The sequence below is a fragment of the Silurus aristotelis genome, assembly GCF_946808225.1.
Source record: "Silurus aristotelis genome assembly, chromosome: 7".
Taxonomy (NCBI): domain Eukaryota; kingdom Metazoa; phylum Chordata; class Actinopteri; order Siluriformes; family Siluridae; genus Silurus; species Silurus aristotelis.
The window spans coordinates 9,928,422-9,943,683 of record NC_139580.1 but is presented as its reverse complement, the minus strand read 5'-3'; the positions used below and the strand labels follow the sequence as shown (position 1 = coordinate 9,943,683).

Here is a 15,262-nt window from a genome sequence, read left to right as displayed (position 1 = left end):
AAGAACTTGCCCAGTCCAGCGTTCACCTATGTTAGCTACAGTATTCCATTCATCAGTTGAAGGTCTCATTTTATAGGTCGTCCTCAGAGGTTCAGCCAAAACTAAAAATCTAGGCATGCAATCACTGCTCGGTAATTTTCCATCCGGCTTCAATTATCTTTCGCCTCTCGAATTTCTGCTGCATTTGCATAAACACACAACCACACCAGATTCCACCCCATGGGAGTAGACACGCTCTGGAGAAGGATGCAAATACAGGCTGGAATTCACAGCAAGGGAATGAATAAGCTCAGTGTGTGACTCAAGGTCCGAGGACGTCAAAGAATGGTCTGTGCCTCGGTGTTGGCTGCCTTTTCCGAGTCGCCTCGAAGAAACCGCCAAGCAAAGCTAAAGCGAGGTCGTTAAACCTCTTACTGGAATCGCAAGCGCGGGTAGTACTAAAGACCGTCGTTTAGTCAATATTTCTTTTCTTTCCACCCCTCTGTTTTGTGCTAGAAAAAAAAAACACAGCACAAAAACAAAGCAAACTGATTTAGTGCTAGCTTTACCTCGACTTAATCGCTATGTCTATTTCTACTAGAGGAAAACATGCTGAGATGATGGCCAGTAAATCAGCGGCCCTAAATGAAAAAAACTCGGCATGGGATCACATTGTCATCTAAAGGTTGTTTTTAGTAAAGCATTTCACCACCAGTTGACCAGTTTTGTTGAGTTTTCAGTTTATTATGACCAGTCAGGCTGCTTTTCAAGGCTGTCTTTGGGCTCCTTACTTTCTTGTCTTTTAAAGATGTGGCGTGTTTAATAAGAGATGATGCCAGGTTGTAACATGCTCTAAAAGATACAAAGAGGCAATAGTTAAAAGTTTATTCTTTAGGATTTACCCACAAAATGTTTTATTCCGAGACCTTCTTGCGAAAGGAAGCGTCCGTAGCTGCGTCTCAGAACGTCGTCATTGAGGCTTTCTGGTAGGTAGAAACCAGGAAGATGACATTCTATTGCAGGCCATCATGCCTCTAATACGTCTGACTGAGATCCTTTTCCACTTGAACTATTCTCCGCTTCTCCGCTGCCTTGATGGTCACCGTGTGATGAAGCGTATATTATTCACTTGTCAATTTTGCAGTGAAAAGAGCTCCATCCACCCTCCCCCTTAATGTCATGCTGAAACGCAGTCATGTTTCTCATACAGCTCGAGCAATCTGTCTAGCTTAGCTCATGCTGGAAAAGTGCTGCGTCTCAGCGGGACGTGGTTATTCAGACCGGGGCTGCCACAGCAAATAGGAGCAAGGTGCCAGCAAATAGGAGCTTGGCTTTTTTTATGGAGGGAACATTGATTGGTTTTCCTCTAGCCTGCTGTTTTTGCTCAGAGAAAGAGAGGCCTTAAAGCTAATCTGCCTGTCAGCATCTTGTCAGCCGGTGCGTCACTTGTCCTGTGCCCCCTGCCAGTGTTGACAGGGGAATCCGGCTTACATCCCGGATACAGCGCCCCAGAACCGCAGAACTGAATTACTGACGAGTGTGAACATCGCATACTATCACCAAAACAAGGGACGCTGGTGCCAGTCTGTGGCGTCGTTTCTGACACAAAACTTTTTTGCGAGACGTGGTTGTTTTGTTCATTTCGTAGAGGTCGAAGATCCCCGACGCTGAGCGCATTGAGACAGATGCTGACGACAGCTGACTGAACATCATGGCACTGAACATGGGCCTTAAAGAGAAAGGGTAATTGGATCCACAAATCAGCAGATGGCTACAGGTTTATAGTGGCGCGCAGCTTTATGACCCAATATCGCTCGCTTGCCTGCTTGGGAGTCCGTCATGGCCGCTTCGACGCTGACAATGCTTAGTGCGCTTTTTGTTTTCACCCCTCAAGGACCTTTTTTCAGTGTATAGCCCAAAATGCCAATTAACATTTATTGAATGACGATCTCCATATTTGCTTCATGCATGAAGTTGGACTTCAGTCCAGTCTTGACAATATTACAGTGATCCATTTGTTCTACTTGGGGTAATAAACAATATATCGGTGACTGTGAATCTACTAAAAGTGTTGGATTCATGCAGTGTTTATTTTTTTTGTGCATGTGCAGCACTGAGTCCTGTTTTATCACAGTGAAGGTCAATGAAAGGACACATGGAAAAGCCTGTTCGCATGACAGGAGTGACAACTGTGGCGCTCGTCCTGTCAAGCTTTTCAAAGCCGCACTTCCTTATTTGTCCTTCATTTTTTTTTTCTCTCTCCTTTCCTCTGATGTACAGCGAAGTCAGCGAGAAAAGGGGGAAAGGCGAGGATTAATTGTTTTCCACAGGTAAGCAGGGCACTGCCAATGGCCTCCTTATTTGAATCCTGTCAAGCTTCCATATGCTCGATGAAATCTGTTTCTCGTCTCCCGGAGTGTCCGTGTGTTCAGCGGAGCGGGGCTGCATTAAGATAGGTCTGGGCCGAGCTCCAGGAGCACCACAGAGTTGTCAGAGCCCCAGCATCCTCTGCTCATTCATCTCATCTGCAATGTTCATTTATTTTTTATTTTGTTAAAGAAAGAGGCTCTCTTCAGCCCTCAAGTCTGCAGTCTCTGTAATTTAGGTGGTTTTCATACTTGCCCTTATTTGTGTACTGAGAGTTCAGTGTGTTGGGTCATGGTTGTAAGCTGTATTTGACTATGGAGTGGGTGTGGCACCAGGAATACCTTCCTGATAAGCAAGAGAAGACGAAACTTAAAAAAGGGAAAACTTTTACATCCTCTAAATCTAAAGCCTTCATTCAAACGGCTGAAAAGCAAAAATGCTTTAATGAAATAACTAATACATTACAGGTAGTCCTCTACTTACAATAAAGATATGTTATGACGGCCCCATTGTAAGTCAAAAATATCGTGAGTTAAAGATGGTACTATGATTGTGACTGTCTTTCCTGCTTCATGCTGATTTATAATTTTCTTTTTTTTTTTTTTTTTGCTCCAAACTGATGGCTTTCCTCTTCTTTTTTCACTACAAGCAGAAGACATGCTTTTATCACTAAAATTGCTGTTTGAAACACACTGAGACAACTTTACTCGGTCGACCGCTAGGGAGAGTGGGGCTACTTACAGTGCGAGAGTGGGGCTACTTACAGTGCGAGAGTGGGGCTACTTACAGTGCGAGAGTGGGGCTACTTACAGGGCGAGAGTGGGGCTAATCACAGTGCGAGGGTGGGGCTCTTCCCAGGGCGAGAGTGGGGCTCTTCCCAGGGCGAGAGTTGGGCTCCTCCCAGGGCAAGAGATACGCTCAGCTCTGCTGCACGTCCATCGTGTCGTATCACTCTCTTAATTGTAAGATCGAAAAATATGACCGATGAACCATCGTAACTCGGGGACCATCTGTAGTTGTTTAACATTATGTGATCACATGTCATTTGAATACTCAATACTGATTGGTCAGATGGCAATGTTTCATGTTCTATAACAGCAGGCCTTACATAAAATGTATTTTTATATACAAAAGTTTGGACACACCTGCTCATTCAAAGAGTTTTCTTTATTTTCATGACTATGAAAATTGTAGAGTCACACTGAAGGCATCAAAACTATGAATTAACACATGGAATTATATATGGAATTATATACATAACAAAAAAAGTGAACTGAAAATATGTCATATTGTAGGTTCTTCAAAGTAGGCATCAAGAGAATGCCAAGAGTGTGCAAAGCAGTAACCTAAGCAAAAGGTGGCTACTTTGAAGAACCTACAATATGACATATTTTCAGTTGTTTCACACTTTTTTTGTTATGTATATAATTCCATATATAATTCCACATGTGTTAATTCATAGTTTTGATGCCTTCAGTGTGAATCTACAATTTTGTTTATGGAAGGATGGAATGAGTCTCCAGTGTCAGGGTTTTTTTTTTTTTTTTTAAACCTAAGAGGATTTTCAACTTTATTTGGGTCACAGGAAGAATATAAGCAGCTTTGTTCTCTCATTTACTTTAAGAGCGAGACAAATAAGAGAAGCTGGTAAGGGAACAACTGTTTAAATACATTAAAAGTTGTAGCTATTGGGAAATTTCTGTGACATAAACAACATCTTTCCATCCTGTTGTTGGGAAATAGTTGTCATGAAATAGCATCATGGTCTATCACCACTACATTGTTGTACATTTCTATAACCAAGTGCTTTATTTCCTCCTTACTTACGTAATAAGACCGGTAAAGTGATGTTCATGTTACCGTCAGTTTGGACTTCACACACAGCAGATGTGACGTCGAAAGCCGTGAATGTGATTAGAAGGAATTTGTGTGAAAACAACTGATCCTGGGAAACCATCATGAGCTTGGACTTGAGACAAGTGTGAGATTGCCCTGAAGGTGTCTGTAAAATCTCTCACTTCTTCATCAAACCTGCAGATGTTTTCTCCTTTTTTATTCCTTGTACTTTATTCATTGACTTGACAAGAAAAAAAAAAAAAGGTTCTGCTGTTTAAACTTCATTATTATTTGTATTAATTTGAGACCAAACATATCTAAACACTTCTTTAACTGCCGCAATCACATTACATGCACCAAACTCACCTCAGACCCGCTGTTCTGATTAAAACCTTTCTAAATGAGTGGAATTATGGTTTTCCTTTTATAGGAGCTCAGTGATTAACATTCTCATTGATACGATAAAAAAAAACTTTAATTAGAAGAAGCTGCATTTGAATTTAGACTGTTGAGTCTTATCAAGCTTTATATTATTTCTGACTGATTGAGCTTAGAGTTTTCCTCTAGTCAATATCTTCATCTATCTCTCTTTTAATACAACAGACTCGTGCTTTTCTCTATCTATCTATCTATCTATCTATCTATCTATCTATCTATCTATCTATCTATCTATCTATCTATCTATCTATCTATCTATCTATCTATCTATCTATCTATCTATCTATCTATCTATCTACCTTCAGTACTCTTTCTCTCTCTCTCTCTCTCTCTCTCTCTCTCTCTCTCTCTCTCTCTCTCTTTCTCATTCTCATTTTCACACTCTCTCTCTCTCTCTCTCTCTCTCTCTCTCTCTCTCTCTCTCTCTCTCTCTCTCTCTCTCTCTCTCTCTCTCTCCTCATACCTGTAGTGTACTCTCTTTTTCTCAGTCTTTCTTTCTTTCTTTCTTTCTTTCTTTCTTTCTTTCTTTCTTTCTTTTTCACCATATTTCTAGCAGTATACCTCTCTTTGTCTCTCCCCCTATCAATCTACATGTATTAGTCTCTTTCGCAGACAATCTCTCAATTCTTCTCTTTTTCAACCATCACATCATCTCTAGTTATTTACTGGTGTCAATCTTTCACTGAAATATCTGACTTTCTGCTTGTATCATTATATTATTCATTTATCTTTCTACCAGTATCTGTCAATCTGTTTGTCTGTCTGTCTGTCTGTCTGTCTCTCTCTCTCTCTCTCTCTCTCTCTCTCTCTCTCTCTCTCTTCATACCTGTAGTGTACTCTCTTTCTTTCTTTCTTTCTTTCTTTCTTTCTTTCTTTCTTTCTTTCTTTCTTTCTTTCTTTCTTTCTTTCTTTCTTTCTTATTTTTGTTCACCTTCAAACTACGTATCAGACGTATCAGACTGTGTTCTCCGCACTGTAGAGGCGTCACAGTTTGCAGTCTGTCTCACTGCGTCACTTGGGCCGTGTGCTTCTATAGGCCAGAAATGCCAAACCCCGGCCGTATATATCATACTTATTGTAGATGTAATTATGTTTGGTGTTACAGCATAAGAGTTATCTGTTGCTCGAGCTCGCTGGAAACATCGGGATTATAGCAAGTGAAATAAGTATTGATCCGCAAAGAGCACATAAACGCCGAACTGCAGCCTCCTTACGAAAAATACAAATTTTGACTTCAGCTCGTATCGATGCGCACTTTGTCTTGTGATGTTGTGTTGAATTAATCATTTTATAAGTTAGAAATTGATCTCTTTTTTTGTAACTTTACCACCTAGCAAATCTTCATCATGATGAAATCGTTTCATTTCAGTCCAGAGTCAAGCCTGTGCAGCTGTGACAAAGAGGGCTTACTTAATCCTGAAAAAATATTAAATTCAGTCCCAGAAGGCTGTTTTTTTTTTTTTGTTTTGTCTGTCAGGTTTAGAAGTGAATGATCCCAGAAACATTGAATTGCAGAGAACCTGATGCTGACAAATGATGGCGGTTCATACTCACAGCTGTCTGGGGATGATGTCACCTCAGAGACTACTGGGCTTTTTGTTTGATTGTTAAGATGAGGGTGGCAATGAAAACATCAGAGGACGGGAAAAGTCACGTACTAGTGCACCGGGCTCTTGTAGCTAAGTGTCTGTTTTCCTTGTGATTTATGACCTGGGTGAAGCAATTCCATGGAATCAAATAGAGATTTCATATTTTCTTTTTTTTTTTTCTTCTTCACATGAGCGGGATGAAAAATTGCACCTGAGGAAACACAAATTTATCATGCCTAAATATAGAATTAACATGCAAGATAATTACAGCAGCCATGAGATGGAGGTGGTGTGTGGTATAAAATGCAGGTTCAAGAAATCATTTGACGTACAAGACCTAAAAATTGCATTCTAATAAAAGGTAATATAAACAAGAGGATAGATTAATCATGCTAGGAAAATGGTAAATGGTATATGTAACACACAGAGGAAAACACAGATTAATGAAGAACTGACACAGAACAGGTGAACACAGTAAGACAACAGACCAATAAGATGTCAGGGTGGATGTCCAAAAACAGAGGAATCTGATGCCAGTTCTTCGCAAAAATATTTTGCATTGAATGTTTTTGAAGTTCTTACCCTATTTTTCTAAAACCCTGGCGTGTATCACACCGTTTTTGGGATATTATTTTCCTCAAACCAAGCAGATCAAAGTTATATAAAAAACATAATGAAGTGCGGTCTGATTTACGATTGGGATTTTAACGTTTCGAACAGAGGTATAACATCCATTTTCTTAACCACTGAACTGTAATATTAAAATACAGTATTGTGATCAACTTAGTAATGCTTTGTTGTCACAATCAGTGACATTAAACACAATTTACTGATGAGAAATTCAGTGTCTTAGAGACACAGTACAGCTACATGATATGGTTAAAGTTTGTGGACACACAAACTTTGTGACTAGTTAGCTTTCTAAATTATAATTTATTTATTTATTTTAAGAATACTTTATTGATTCCACAGAAAAATTATTGTTTCACATATCCCTGCGATGTAGGAAGCTGGGGTTAAAGAGCAGGGTAAGCCATGTACAGCACCCCTGGAGCACAGAGAGTTAAGGGCCCGAAAAGTGTCAGCTTGGTGATTTCGGGGCCTTAACCCAGACTTTCTGATCATTTAACCAAGAGGCTTAACAAATAATCTACCACCACCCCAAAATTCAGCCCAATGGTGTTCAATAGGGTTAAGGTCAGAGCTCTATAGCAGGTCACTCAAGATCTTTCACTCCAAACCATGTAAAGCGTATTTTCACGGAGCTGGCTTGGTGCACAGAGTTCTGGGTCTCCTAGTTTAAAGCGAAAATGTTATGCTACTGCATCCAAACACTCAAAATACAATTGTGTGCCTCCAACTTTATGGTAACAATTTGTGGTCACGACTACATGTGGCTGAAAAAGTCAGGTGTTTCAGTACTTTTGTCCATATAGTCTAAATTTAACAATGATACTAGCGCAAGTGTACATTTAAGGTTCGAAAGCTGGACAGACTAAAGGTCTTAAGCTCTCTTGCATTGCACATGAAGAAAGGGTGAGTCTGAATAGATACACTATATTGGCAAAAGTACTGGGTCATCAGTACGGTATGTGATTTTTGAGCATTGCATTCCATATTTAGTCTCCATTCACTCTTTATTTTTATGAATATGTGTGTTAATTAGCCACAAGGCTATTATGAAATGCAGGTACTGATGTAGGTGAGGAGACCTGGGGTGAAGTCAGCGTTCCAATTCATCCCAAAGATGTTCAGTAGGGATGAGATCAGAACTCTATAGCAGGCCACTCAAGATCTTCCTCTCCAAAGCATGTAAACCAGATCTTCAAGTAGTTCATTTGTGCACATGGGCATTGATATGTTGGAACAGGTTTGGGTTTCCAAATTTAAGTGAATGCTACATTTTATTACAGCGCATCTGAAGACGTCCTGTAGAATTGAGCGCCTCCAGCTTCATGGTAACAGTTTGGAAAAGAACCACATATAGCAGGAAAGGTCAGGTGACCCAATACTTTTAGCAATATAGTGTACATTGTAGGAAACCATGAAGTAAAGTGAAAATAGAGCAAGATGCGGATGAAAAACATTAAAATGTTTGAATAGTAATGCATTTTTGCTGCTGGTTTATCTATTACAAACCCGATTCCGAAAAAGTTGGGACACTGTACAAATTGTGAGACAGGCGTTTTCTCTGGGCCAAGGCTCATTTAAAATGAACTGTGACAAAGAGGAAAACTGTTCTGTGGTCAGACGAATCAAAATTAGAAGTTTTTTTTGGAAAACTGGGACGCCATGTCATCCGGACTAAAGAGGATAGGGACAACCCAAGTTGTTATCAGCGCTCAGTTCAGAAGCCTGCATCTCTGATGGTATGGGGTTGCATGAGTGCATGTGGCATGGGCAACTTACAAACCTGGAAACGCACAATCAATGCTGAAATGTATATCCAAGTTCTAGAACAACATATGCTCCAATCCAGACGTCGTCTCTTTTAGGGAAGACCTTGCATTTTCCGACATGACAATGCCAGACCACATACTGCATCAATTACAACATCATGGCTGCGTAGAAGAAGGATATTGAAATGGCCAGCCTGCAGTCCAGATCTTTCACCCATAGAAAACATTTGGCACATCATAAAGAGGAAGATGCGACAAAGAAGACCTAAGACAGTTGAGCAACTAGAAGCCTGTATTAGACAAGAATGGGACAACATTCCTATTCCTAAACTTGAGCAACTTGTCTCCTCAGTCCCCAGACATTTGCAGACTGTTATAAAAAAATTAGGATGCCACGCAGTGGTAAACATGGCCTCGTCCCAACTTTTTTGAGACGTGTTGATGCCATGAAATTTAAAATCAACTTATTTTTCCCTTATAATTATACATTTTCTCAGTTTAAACATTTGATATGTCATCTATGTTGTATTCTGAATAAAATATCGAAATTTAAAACTTACACATCATTACATTTCTGTTTTTATTCACAATTTGTACCGTGTCCCAACTTTTTTGGAATCGGGTTTGTATTTATACGGAGATTTCTCTCAATTGCTTTGTGATTTTGAAGTAAATAATGGTTTGTCCAGTGCCTTCTGACCATCACAGAGGCCAGCTAATACTTACTATAGTTCTATAGTATTACTATGACTTTTTCCTGTAAAGTACAGTTGTTAGTATTTTGTGTTTGTGAAGCATGGTCTGACATCTCAGAGCCACGCCTGTATCAGTCTCTTCTCATCAGACGTTTGCTTTGGCCCAGTGTAATGATTAAAAATCCAAAAGTGCCAAAGAGTTCCCCTGCCTGCTGTAGGATATATTTTGGTAACAGACGGCCACAAAGACGAGTGTGTTGGCGCACAGTCGGGCATCTCCCTCCCTCCTGCTGCTCTCTAAAACTGGCCACTCGTCCTCTCGATGGTGTCCAGCAGGGCCGGCTGGTGGTGATGGAGATGGATGAAAGGAGGAACAGCCAACCGCGGTCACTGCCCGAGCGACGTTGGCGAGCCACTCGCACATTTGTCTTCTTCCCTCTGTTTACTCTTAGCTGCTGATTAAGGGAAGAGAGTCGGGATTATTTTCTATCATCTGATTTTTGTCTTTTCTTTTGGTTAGTTCTTCTGTTTTTTATCCCTTCAGCCCGCACTATGTAATTAATGGCCGGGTCGTCAGGAAGACTACACTTCGCATGTTAATGGATTGAACTCAGCCTCTTTAATTAATGTCACCATACGTAGCTGGGCTTCTGAACGCCTACTGGTTAATGTCTCTGAGCACAAATAGACGTGATTCAGAAAGCTCTTACAGTTTCAGGTTGTCTAGCGTTGTGTTAGATTGTCAGCCATTACGTGGTTAATGCTTCAATTGGACTGATTTGAAGTTTGTCGTGGCCTCCTTTTTTTTTTTTTTTTTTTTTTTTTTTTGCTAAATTGTGTCATTTGTATTAACAGTTTAGAGATTAAAATTTTGCGTCAACAATCACGTCTCAATTTGACATAAAATGTCATGGAAATGGTCTGCCAGCCACCTCTTTTAGACACAAGTGTTTATGTGCATTGTTTGCAGACGTTGTATTTCTCATGCATTACGCTTAACAGGCGTGTGTTTTCGCTCTTGGCTACAAGACGCAAAGTGGAATTTCAGTGATAGCTTGGACAGGTCCGGTTCTCTAGGGAACGTGTCATTAAAGGCGTCCCCTGGGTAAACTCAGAGGTTCGTTTGAAGATGTGTCGTATTCAGGCGCAAGGCCAGACTCTCATTAGCTCACAGCAGAGCAGCCAGATTGGGAAGAGGATTTGCTGTGCTCCGAGCTTTAAAGGGGAAACGATCAGCTCAATGTTCAAAGTGTTTGACATTCTTTGTGAGGCTTCCTCTGAATTCGTGTCATTGTATTCAGAAAGCAGGGGGTTTCATTTATTCTTTTTTTTTTTTTTTTTTTTTGTCCTTCTTTTACAACCCAAAATCAAGCCATGTCGGATCACCTTGAGAACATCTAGGTGTGACGGTGCACCTGGTCTTATGAGTGCAGGTGGCTGACGGATGTTTAAACGACTGGCCAGAGCCGACATTACCTTGGCAACACGGTGTATAATCAGTTAGCTATGCTCCTCCCACTTCCTCTTCCTGCTCCAAGCGGTGAAGATTTAATTAAGCAGGTTCTCAACTTTGACAGGCTTTCGTGTGGAATTCTATTTTTATGAGTTTTTTTAAAAAAGCGTTAATTATTTTGTGCCTCATAAGCAGCATTGGACGATAAAAAATTAGAAAAATGCAGGAAGAGATTTGATGCCAGCAGTCACTGTCTCTTCTTGTTGCCACCACAGCCTGCAGAGCCTCAGGCACATTTTTGTCTATTGCTTTTACCTTCAGAGTGAGTAATCCACTCCGAATGAGGTCACTGCACATTTGGCCGCTTCTTAAGTTTCTTTGGACTCGAGTGTTGATGATTTGGAATGGAGAAAATAGACTCGCGGATCCGAGAAGAACGTTTCCCAAAATATACATAAAAGTCTCTTATTTTCCGTTTCCCGTTCGAGGTTTTTACCTGCACTTTTGGTTGCAGATTTGGGTAGCGGCTCCATTTTGGCGTCGTTGCTGTTTCACAAGCTGTGGCTGTTCATTACCTTATTTTGAGAACGCCGTGCTTGTCATGCCACTGACACGTCTGTTCCGGCCCACCGTTTCAAAGTCACGTCGCAGGCCTGCACCATCGAATAATAAGCAACATGTCTTGTCACTTGTTTAATAATTACCTGTAATAGTACAATACCGAAATAGATAACGATAATAGTGGGCGTGATATATTGTTCTGTGACGGTTTGGCGTAGCACTTGTCCCCCGAGGGCCTTTTAATAGCTAGGTGCTGTGCTGTTTGTGACTTTTGTACCAGGGCATGCCTGTGGCCCTGGAGCTGAAACCACAGCTGGGGAAATCAAATAAAAAGCTATTGTTCGGTCCCGCACATGCAAGCATGCGCATCTGCTTGGCCATAAATCACCTTGGCCCGGTTGCTGGCTGCCTCGTGAGTCATCTGTCAATGAAGTCAGATTTAACAAAACACAGGAGTTAGAGTCAGTTTCACATCTTTCACTTTGAACCATTGCGAAGAACGCTGCTTATTAGCATGATGCCGGAGAACACCGTCTGCATCGTTGCGCTAAACGCCAAAGAAAACAACAATTAGGACCCAGATCTTCATTTAAATCTTCACTAACATTGCCTTCTGCACCTGCATACAGTTATAAAAAATTAAAAATTAAAAAAATAAAAGATTTTTTTTATACCCCGGCCTAAAAAGCTTAGCACTTGCCACAGTATCATGAGTATAAGCAGGTAATAGCTTCTTTTAGGCTTATTTCTTTTTGCTTCCATTACTGTGAAATTGACACTTATTGGCATTCTATGCTTCTTGGAGCCAGTGAAAATGCAGCACAGTGGGAATTTCTGATTCTTAAGCCTAGCTCCTGATTGCCAATTGTAAATACCTCTGTAGCATTAAATTATAGGGGGGAAAACAGTGCAAAAGCATAGCCAGCTAGCAATAACATAAAATATGCTATACCTGCGCATACAAGTACTATTTGCCAGATTTCAGGTCTACGGAAAGTCAAATTTCGGCTAATCAAGCTTTCGATGTAAAAAAAAATTGGATGTAAATATGGCACCTATCCTGGATCCATCAAATAACACTCAAACTTGCATGACTGCGCAGCACTGTAGAATTCTGCTTATTTATTGGTACTCTGAACTAGAACGCCATAAAATACTTGTATTAGCATCATAACCATGATTCATTTCTCAATGAAATTCGATTCGGCAGTGACCCTGCATCCAGCATACATAACATCCCAGATCCAGCAAAGATCTTTTAAGCAAAACCGTTCCAACATGTGAAAACCATGTGGTGCCTCAGTTGCTGTTCATGTTCCTATTTGTCCCATAATTCGTTGCAGTTCACCAAAATTTTTTTCTTATTTCTAAGAGTTTGTATTCAGACAGTTTCTCATCCATGTTAGAAGATTTATGCTTTCCGTAGGTGTGGTTCCCTCACAAATCTTCTGAAACATCACTATAATTTTTCATTAGTGATTCAAAATGGCAGAATGAGAAGAAAACTCCTGACATGAATCAGCAGTAAAAAATTCCTCCCACATCCTCAAGTATTTCCAGTCATGAACAGTTAACAGTTATTCCATCATACCACAAAGGGGGGCATGTTGGTGAATGTGTGATGTGTGTGGGTGTGGGTGTTGGGGGCGGGGGGTTTCGGGCCAAGGCGGGGGAAGTCTGGGTGGATCAGAGAATCAAAGAGAAAACAGAAGAGATCCCACACGCATGGTCATGTGTGTCATAAGTGTATTCACAAATGAATTGCTCCTGTATGTGATGAAGGATTTCTCTTTGGCTGCCTGGTGGGAACTGGTGCTGATAAACTGGTTGTGATTTACCAAGGATTAGCTTGCTTCTAGTTGTTTAATTGAGAGAAAGACTACAAAGCCTTTAAAGTAGCTGGTACAGTACTGAGGTCTAAGTAACGACCTCTCTAGACACCTCTCTTGGTCTCATTAAGGACTTGAATACTGCGAGCAGGAGACTGCGTGGTGAACGCTGTATAGCCAATCCAGTCCTGCACAAGAGCTCTGATCTGAACAGCCCTGATCGCTAAACTGTAACCACATGCACAGAATTCACAGAATTTTAGGCTCTAGTTTATAGGACTGTGGTGAGACCTGCAATGTTGTATGGTTTAGAGAGTAAAAGACAGGAGGTGGAGCTGGAGGTAGCAGAGCTGAAGATGTTGAGGTTGTCATTGGGAGGGATGAGGATGGACAGGATTAGAAATGAGTTTATAAGAGGGACAGCACATGTAGGACGTTTTGGAGACAAGGTGAGGGAGGCGAGATTGAGATGGTTTGGACATGTGCAGAGGAGGGACATGGGGTATATCGATAGGAGAATGCTGAGGATGGAGCCACCAGGAAGGAGGAAAAGAGGAAGGCCAAGGAGAAGGTTTATGGATGTGGTGAGAGAAGACATGCAGGTAGTTGGGTTGAAAGAGGCAGATGTAGAGGACAGGGTGGTATGGAAACGGGTGATCCGCTGTGGCGACCCCTAATGGGAGCAGCCAAAAGAAGAAGAAGAAGCTTTACGATTTTCTTTCACTGGACCTAAGGGTCAAACCTGTTCCTTTTGTACAAAGCAAGCTCCATGAACACATGGTGTGTGAAGATAGGTGTAGAAGAACTCATGTGTCCTGCACAAGAGCTCTGATCTGAACAGCCCTGATCTGATTTGAACATTTAAAGGCTCTGTCATGGAGGAGTTGGTGTCGAATCTAAAATAAACTCAGATGTTAAGCTAATTTATTGCTCAGGGGCTCCTGGATTCACAAATCCAACTGACTGTGTAAGACTGTAGAAAGGACATTACGCGTAATCACACGCTCATGATATTTCTCACTCTTTGATGTTTGTATTGCTTTTTATGATTTATGATCCCACTCTTGGTGTCACCCAAATGAGGATGGGTTCCCCCTTTGAGTCTGATTCCTCTCAAGGTTTCTTCCTCATTACATCTAAACGAGTTTAATTTTTTTGTTCTATAATTCTTACATTTTTTAATCGCTATAGAAATAAACTATATAAATGAACACCTTTGGGATGAACTGGAACACAGACTGCACTCCAGACCTCCTCATCCAACATCAGTACCTGACCTTACTAAAGCTCTTGCACCTGAATGGTCACAAATCCACCCAATTACACTCTAAAGTCTAGTGGAAAGCCTTTTGGCAAGTAATTAGATGTTATTATAACAGCAGAAGGTGGTCTAAATCTGGTTTAGGATGTTCAAAAAGCACATCTGGCTGTGATGGTCAGGTGTCCACAAATCTCAATTACTGATTCAGGGTCTAAGATGGAAGCAATGTCTGTAAGACTTCTGTCTGTGAACCCATTTTACTGCTTCATCCAAATAAACATGCGTGTCTGTTTCTAATTTCACATAATTACTGTTTTCAAGCAGTTTCCAGGGCTATCGGTGGATAAATGAAAAATTTTCAAGCACATTGTTGCGGTTTCTGGACCTATTTTAAGATTATAACTTGTCACTCTGTACACGAGCTCAATGCAACCGTGTACAATCGTATAACAGACAATGCGCGTTCTCCGCATCAGATCGCACGATATCTCCTCTAATGATAGACCCGCTATTAAAGAAAATGACTATGTTCTGCCCGTATCATCAATCAGGACGTTCAGGAAAATCGATTCACGTAAACAGAAACATTCTTCAAAGTGAGCTTGAGTTTGTTTTTTTTGTTTTTTTTTATATATATGATTTATTTATTTTTTTTGGTGGTGGGGGGGGGGGGGGGTGAATTCACAGTGAATTCAAGTTTATTATTATATTTAGAAAATACTAGTTTTTATGCCGGTCATATAATTTATTTTGTTGTATTTATCCGCCACTCCTTAAATGCCAGTCTGTGAAAATATTGTCTGACATTAAACCGGTCCATGGCACAAAAAAGATTGGGGACCACTGATATAGATG

The 15,262-nt window shown here is 40.7% G+C and overlaps 1 protein-coding gene and 1 long non-coding RNA gene across 17 annotated transcripts in view; one reads left to right on the top strand and one right to left on the bottom strand.

Annotated features, from left to right (window-relative positions):
- The window catches only part of enox2 (ecto-NOX disulfide-thiol exchanger 2), a 262,970-nt gene that overhangs the window by 91,795 nt on the left and 155,913 nt on the right, over window positions 1-15,262 (top strand). The window lies entirely within an intron of this gene.
- LOC310729208 lies at window positions 9,843-15,063 on the bottom strand. The gene is made up of 2 exons (XR_014534504.1): window positions 14,148-15,063; window positions 9,843-14,052 (listed from the first exon to the last, which is right to left on the bottom strand). It is a non-coding gene; the product is annotated as an uncharacterized lncRNA (long non-coding RNA).